Source organism: Arachis stenosperma, chromosome 5 (genome assembly GCF_014773155.1).
Source record: "Arachis stenosperma cultivar V10309 chromosome 5, arast.V10309.gnm1.PFL2, whole genome shotgun sequence".
Taxonomy (NCBI): domain Eukaryota; kingdom Viridiplantae; phylum Streptophyta; class Magnoliopsida; order Fabales; family Fabaceae; genus Arachis; species Arachis stenosperma.
The window spans coordinates 84,220,439-84,228,371 of record NC_080381.1 but is presented as its reverse complement, the minus strand read 5'-3'; the positions used below and the strand labels follow the sequence as shown (position 1 = coordinate 84,228,371).

General features: G+C 40.8%; 1 non-coding gene across 1 annotated transcript; it reads left to right on the top strand.

Annotated features, from left to right (window-relative positions):
• The first annotated feature begins 6,914 nt into the window (after positions 1-6,914).
• LOC130984670 (small nucleolar RNA R71) lies at positions 6,915-7,022 on the top strand. Its single transcript, XR_009088587.1, has one exon. It is a non-coding gene; the product is annotated as a small nucleolar RNA R71 (small nucleolar RNA).
• Positions 7,023-7,933: the final 911 nt, after the last annotated feature.

Genomic DNA, 7,933 nt, shown 5'->3' with positions numbered 1-7,933 from the left:
CGATGAAAGTTCCGTCTTTAGATACAATATGACCCAATACTATGCCTTGCTTCACCATAAAGTGACATTTTTCAAAGTTCAACCCAAGGTTGGTATTGGTGCACCGTTTGAGTACCCTAGCTAAGTCCCCTAAGCAATCACCAAAGGAGCTACCATTAACACTGAAATCGTCCATGAATATTTCCATTCAATTCTCTAAAAGATATGACAAAACGCTTGTCCTCCACTTTTGGAACGTTGCCGGTGCATTGTATAAGCAAAACGACATTCTTTTATATGCAAACGTTCCAAAGGGACAAGTGAAGGTAGTTTTCTCCTAATCTTCAGGAGCTATATGAATTTGGAAGTATCTAGTATATCCATCCAAGAAGCAGTAATGGGATTTACCTGCCAAGCAATCAAATATTTGATCAATAAATGGCAATGGGTTAAGATCCTTCTATGTTGCTTGATTCAGACGGTGGTAATCAACGCACACCCGCCAAGCATTTTGAATCTGGGTTGCAACAAGCTCTCCACTCTCCGTTTTCACCGTGGTTACCCTGGATTTCTTCGGCACCACTTGGACTGGGCTCACCCACTCACTGTCTGAGATGGGATAGATGATGTCCGCTACTAAGAGGCGAGTTACTTCTCTCTTGACTACATCAAAGATTGTGGGGTTTAATTGTGTTTGTGGTTTACGGATTGGCTTAGCACCCTCTTCCAAGAAAATTTTATGAAGGCACACTTGAGGGCTTATTCTCGCAATGTCACTTAGGCTCCATCCTATCGCCTTCTTGTACTTCCAGATAACCTCAAGGAGTTATTGTTCCTCTTGATCGGAGAGATCGGTTGCAGCTATCATCGGTAATTTATGTCCCTCATCAAGGAATGCATATTTAACATGAGGCGGAAGAGGTTTCAAATCTTCCCTTGCTTCTTGGTGTGGTAGTGTTCAAACCCTGGGTCGAGCTATATGATCCAGGTTGGACGGTGATAAGGACGACCAACCTCTTATAAAGTTGGTCGTCACTGACCTCTCTTTAAAGAGCTTGGCCAATGGTGCACGAAATTGTGATCACTACTTTTCACAACTCAAATAATCCTCGGTAATGAATCCAAAAAATTGGTGCTCAATACCATGGCATAAACACAACTTCGCACAACTAACCAGCAAGTGCACTGGGTCGTCCAAGTAATAAACCTTACGCGAGTAAGGGTCGATCCCACGAAGATTGTTGGTATGAAGCAAGCTATGGTCACCTTGTAAATCTTAGTCAGGCAGACTCAAATGGCAATGGATGATATATGAATAAAACATAAAGATAAAGATAGAGATACTTATGTAATTCATTGGTGAGAACTTCAGATAAGCGAATGGAGATGCTTTGTCCCTTCCGTCTCTCTGCTTTCCTACTGTCTTCATCCAATCCTTCTTACTCCTTTCCATGGCAAACTGTATGTTGGGCATCACTGTTGTCAGTGGCTACAGTCCCGTCCTCTCAGTGAAAATGTTCAACGCACCCTGTCACGGCACGACTATTCAGCTGTCGGTTCTCGATCATGTCGGAATAGAATCCAGTGATTCTTTTGCGTCTGTCACTAACGCCCCACAATCGCGAGTTTGAAGCTCGTCACAGTCATTCAATCATTGAATCCTACTCAGAATACCACAGACAAGGTTTAGACCTTTCGGATTCTCTTGAATTCTGCCATCAATTCTAGCTTATACCACGAAGATTCCGATTAAAGAATCCAAGAGATATCCACCCAATCTAAGGTAGAACGGAGGTAGTTGTCAGGCACACGTTCATAGGTGAGAATGATGATGAGTGTCACGGATCATCACATTCATCAAGTTGAAGAACAAGTGATATCTTAGAACAAGAACAAGCTGAATTGAAAAGAAGAACAATAGTAATTGCATTAATACTCGAGGTACAGCAGAGCTCCACACCTTAATCTATGGTTTGTAGAAACTCCACCATTGAAAATACATAAGAACAAGAGTGATCATTGGCCTCGGCCCCAGAGAGGGAACCAGAAGAACCAAGATCGATCCTAAGATCTAAAGTGATCAAAAGATGAAAATACAATAGTAAGAGGTCCTATTTATAGGGAACTAGTAGCTGAAGAATTACAAAGATGAGTAAAAGACATAAAAATCCACTTCCGGGCCCACTTGATGTGTGCTTGGGCTGAGCATTGAAGCATTTTCGTGTAGAGACTCTTCTTGGAGTTAAACGCCAGCTTTTGTGCCAGTTTGGGCGTTTAACTCCCATTCTTGTGCCAGTTCCGGCGTTAAACGCCGGGCAGTTTTTAGCTGATTTGCAACGGCGGTTTGGGCCATCAAATCTCGAGCAAAGTATGGACTATTATACATTGCTGGAAAGCCCAGGATGTCTACTTTCCAACGCCGTTGAGAGAGCGCCAATTGGGCTTCTGTAGCTCCAGAAAATCCACTTCGAGTGCAGGGAGGTCAGAATCCAACAGCATCTGCAGTCCATTTCAGTCTCTGAATCAGATTTTTGCTCAAGTCCCTCAATTTCAGCCAGAAAATATCTGAAATCACAGAAAAACACACAAACTCATAGTAAAGTCCAGAAAAGTGAATTTTAACTAAAAACTAATAAAAATATACTAAAAACTAACTAAAACATACTAAAAACATACTAAAAACAATGCCAAAAAGCGTATAAATTATCCGCTCATCATAACACCAAACTTAAATTGTTGCTTGTCCCCAAGCAACTGAAAATCAAATAAGATAAAAAGAAGAGAATATGCAATGAACTCCAAAAACATCTATGAAGATCAGTATTAATTAGATGAGCGGGGCTTTAGCTTTTTGCCTCCGAACAGTTTTGGCATCTCACTCTATCCCTTGAAATTCAGAATGATTGGCTTCTTTAGGAACTCAGAATCCAGATAGTGTTATTGATTCTCCTAGTTAAGTATGATGATTCTTGAACACAGCTACTTTATGAGTCTTGGTCGTGGCCCAAAGCACTCTTTCTTCCAGTATTACCACCGGATACATACATGCCACAGACACATAATTGGGTGAACCTTTTCAGATTGTGACTCAGCTTTGCTAGAGTCCCCAATTAGAGGTGTCCAGGGTTCTTAAGCACACTCTTTTTACCTTGGACCACAACTTTATTTCTTTCTTTTTCTTTCTTTTTCTCTTTCTCCTTTTTTCGTTCTTTTTCTCTTTTTTTTCGCTTCTTCTCTCTTTTTTTTGTATTCACTGCTTTTTCTTGCTTCAAGAATCATTTTTATGATTTTTCAGATCCTCAGTAACATGTCTCCTTTTTCATCATTCTTTCAAGAGCCAACAATTTTAACATTCATGAACAACAAATTCAAAAGACATATGCACTGTTCAAGCATACATTCAGAAAACAAAAGTATTGCCACCACATCAAAATAATTAATCTGTTATAAAATTTAAAATTCATGCAATTCTTCTCTTTTTCAATTAAGAATATTTTTCATTTAAGAAAGGTGATGGATTCATAGGACATTCATAACTTTAAGGCATAGACACTAAGACACTAATGATCACAAGACACAAACATAGATAAACATAAGCATAAAATTCAAAAAACAGGAAAATAAAGAACAAGGAGATTAAAGAACGGGTCCACCTTAGTGATGGCGGCTTGTTCTTCCTCTTGAAGATCTTATGGAGTGCTTGAGCTCCTCAATGTCTCTTCCTTGTCTTTGTTGCTCCTTTCTCATGATTCTTTGATCTTCTCTAATTTCATGGAGGAGGATGGAATGTTCTTGGTGCTCCACCCTTAGTTGTCCCATGTTGGAACTCAATTCTCCTAGGGAGGTGTTGATTTGCTCCCAATAGTTTTGTGGAGGAAAGTGCATCCCTTGAGGCATCTTAGGGATTTCATGATGAGTGGGATCTCTTGTTTGCTCCATCCTTTTCTTAGTGATGGGTTTGTCCTCATCAATGGGGATGTCTCCTTCTATGTCAACTCCAACTTATAGAGTTCTTGGGCTATAACCTCATGAACTTCCACTTTCTCTCCAATCATGATACTATGAATCATGATGGCCCGGTCTATAGTAACTTCGGACCGGTTGCTAGTGGGAATGATTAAGCGTTGGATAAACTCCAACCATCCTCTAGCTACGGGCTTGAGGTCGTGCCTTCTCAGTTGAACCGGCTTCCCTCTTGAATCTTTCTTCCATTGGGCGCCCTCTTCACAAATGTCTGTGAGGACTTGGTCTAACCTTTGATCAAAGTTAACCCTTTTTGAGTTTGAAAAGGGATCTCGGGGATCACCTTCTTCAAGGCCACAACTTCATAGAAGTGGTCTTGATGCACCCTTGAGATGAATCTCTCCATCTCTCATGACTCAGAGGTGAAAGCTTTTGCCTTCCCTTTCCTCTTTCTAGAGGTTTCTCTGGCCTTGGATGCTATAAATGGTTATGGAAAAACAAAAAGCAATGCTTTTACCACACCAAACTTAAAAGGTTTGCTCGTCCTCGAGCGAAAGAAGAAAGAAGAAAGTAGAAGAAGAAGAAATAGAGGAGATGGAGATGGCTTATGGTTCGGCCAAAGGGGGAGAAGTAGTGTTTAGGTTGTGTGTAAATGAAGGAGTAAAGATGGGTTTATATAGGGGTGGAGAGAGGGGTAGGGTTCGGTTATGAATGGGTGGGTTTGGGAGGGAAAGTGGTTTGAATTTGAATGGTGAGGTAGGTGAGGTTTTATGAAGGATGGATGTGAGTGGTGAAGAAGAAGAGAGAGGGTGGTGGGGTAGGTGGGGATCCTGTGGGGTCCACAGATCCTGAGGTGTCAAGAAAAATTCAACCTTGCACCAAGTGGCGTGCAAAAATGCACCCTTTGCCAATTCTGGCGTTAAACGCTGGGCTGGTGCCCATTTCTAGCATTTAACGCCAGCTTCTTGCCCTTTCCTGGCGTTTAACGCCAGTCTGGTGCCCTTTTCTGGCGTTCAACACCCAGAATGGTGCCAGACTGGGCGTTAAACACCCATTTGCTAGCTTCACTGGCGTTTAAATGCCAGCAAGTTCTCCTCCAGGGTGTGCTATTTTTCTTTCTATTTTTTATTCTGTTTTTGCTTTTTCAATTGATTTTGTGACTTCCCATGATCATCAACCTACAGAAAACATAAAATAACAAAGGAAAATAGATAAAATATAACATTGGGTTGCCTCCCAACAATTGCTTCTTTAATGTCAGTAGCTTGACAGAGGGCTCTCATGGAACCTCACAGATATTCAGAGCAATGTTGGAACCTCCCAACACCAAACTTAGAGTTTGAATGTGGGGGTTCAACACCAAACTTAGAATTTGGTTGTGGCCTCCCAACACCAAACTTAGAGTTTGACTATGGGGGCTCTGTTTGACTCTGTTTTGAGAGAAGCTCTTCATGCTTCCTCTCCATGGTGACAGAGGAATATCCTTGAGCCTTAAACACAAAGGACTCTTCGTTCACTTGAATGATCAATTCTCCTCTGTCCACATCAATCACAGCCTTTGCTGTGGCTAGAAAGGGTCTACCAAAGATGATGGATTCATCCATGCACTTCCCAGTCTCTAGGACTATGAAATCAGCAGGGATGTAATGGTCTTCAATCTTTACCAAAACATCCTCTACAAGTCCATAAGCTTGTTTTCTTGAATTGTCTGCCATCTCTAGTGAGATTCTTGCAGCTTGTACCTCAAAGATCCCTAGCTTCTCCATCACAGAGAGAGGCATGAGGTTTATACTTGACCCTAAGTCACACAGAGCCTTCTTAAAGGTCATGGTGCCTATGGTACAAGGTATTGAAAACTTCCCAGGATCTTGTCTCTTTTGAGGTAATCTCTGCCTAGACAAGTCATCCAGTTCTTTGGTGAGCAAAGGAGGTTCGTTCTCCTAAGTCTCATTACCAAATAACTTGTTATTTAGCTTCATGATTGCTCCAAGGTATTTAGCAACTTGCTCTTCCGTGACATATTCATCCTCTTCAGAGGAAGAATACTCATTAGAGCTCATGAATGGCAGAAGTAAATCCAATGGAATCTCTATGGTCTCAGTGTGAGCCTCAGATTCCCATGGTTCCTCATTAGGGAACTCAGTGGAGGCCAGTGGACGTCCATTGAGGTCTTCCTCAGTGGCGTTCACGGCCTCTTCATCCTCTCCAAGTTCGGCCATGTTGATGGCCTTGCACTCTTCTTTTGGATTTTCTTCTGTATTGCTTGGAAGAGTACTAGGAGGGAGTTCAGTAATTTTCTTGCTCAGCTGTCCCACTTGTGCCTCCAATTTTCTAATGGAGGACCTTGTTTCAGTCATGAAACTTTGAGTGGTTTTGATTAGATCAGAGACCATGGTTGCTAAGTCAGAATGGTTATGCTTAGAATTCTCTGTCTGTTGCTGAGAAGATGATGGAAAAGGCTTGCCATTGCTGAACCTATTTCTTCCACCATTATTGAAACCTTGTTGAGGTCTCTGCTGATCCTTCCATGAGAGATTTGGATGATTTCTCCATGAAGAATTATAGGTGTTTCCATAGGGTTCTCCCATGTAATTCACCTCTTCCATTGAAGGTTTCTCAGGATAATAAGCTTCTTCTTCAGATGAAGCATCCTTAGTACTGCCTGGTGCAGCTTGCATTCCAGACAGACTTTGAGAAATCAAATTGACTTGCTGAGTCAGTATTTTGTTCTGAGCCAATATGGCATTCAGAGTATTAATCTCAAGAACTCCTTTCTTCTGATTTGTCCCATTATTCACAGGATTCCTTTTAGAAGTGTACATGAATTGGTTATTTGCAACCATTTCAATTAGTCCTTGAGCTTCTGTAGGTGTCTTCTTCAGATGAAGAGATCCTCCAGCAGAGCTATCCAAAGACATCTTGGATAGTTCAGAGAGACCATCATAGAAAATACCTATGATGCTCCATTCAGAAAGCATGTCAGAAGGACATTTTCTGATCAATTGTTTGTATCTTTCCCAAGCTTCATAGAGGGATTCACCTTCCTTCTGTCTAAAGGTTTGGACTTCCACTCTAAGCTTACTCAATTTTTGAGGTGGAAAGAACTTTGCCAAGAAGGCATTGACTAGCTTTTCCCAAGAGTTCAGGCTTTCTTTAGGTTGTGAGTCCAACCATATCCTAGCTCTGTCTCTTACAGCAAAAGGGAATAGCATAAGTCTGTAGACCTCAGGGTCAACCCCATTAGTCTTGACAGTGTCACAGATTTGCAAGAATTCAACTAAAAACTGATGAGGATCTTCCAATGGAAGTCCATGGAACTTGCAATTCTGTTGCATTAGAGAAACTAATTGAGGCTTAAGCTCAAAGTTGTTTGCTCCAATGGCAGGGATAGAGATGCTTCTCCCATAGTAAAGTCACCCAGCACCTTCCTTGCATTGTTGTTGTTTTCGGCTGCCATAGGTTCTTCTTCTTTGAAGATTTCTGTTAGGTCCTCTATAGAGAGTTGTGCTTTAGCTTCTCTTAGCTTTCGCTTCAAGGTCCTTTCAGGTTCAGGGTCAGCTTCAACAAGAATGCCTTTGTCTTTATTCCTGCTCATATAAAAGAGAAGAGAACAAAAAAATATGGAATCCTCTATGTCACAGTATAGAGATTCCTTGAGGTGTCAGAGGAACAGAAAAATAGAAGGGAGAGGAAGAAGAATTCGAACTTAGTGAGATAGAGTTCGAATTGTGCATTGAGGAGGAGTGTTACTCCATAAATAGAAGGATGTGAGAAGAGAGGAAGTGTTTTTCAAAAATTAATTAAAAAGATTTTAAAATCATTTTGAAAAACACTAATTGATTTTCGAAAACCAAGAGTGGAAAAGAAATCAAGTGATTTTTGAAAAAGATTTGAAATTAGAAATAAAAAAGATATGATTGAAAACTATTTTTGGAAAAGATGTGATTAAAAAGATATGATTGAAAAGTTATGGTTTTTTTTTTAAAAATAT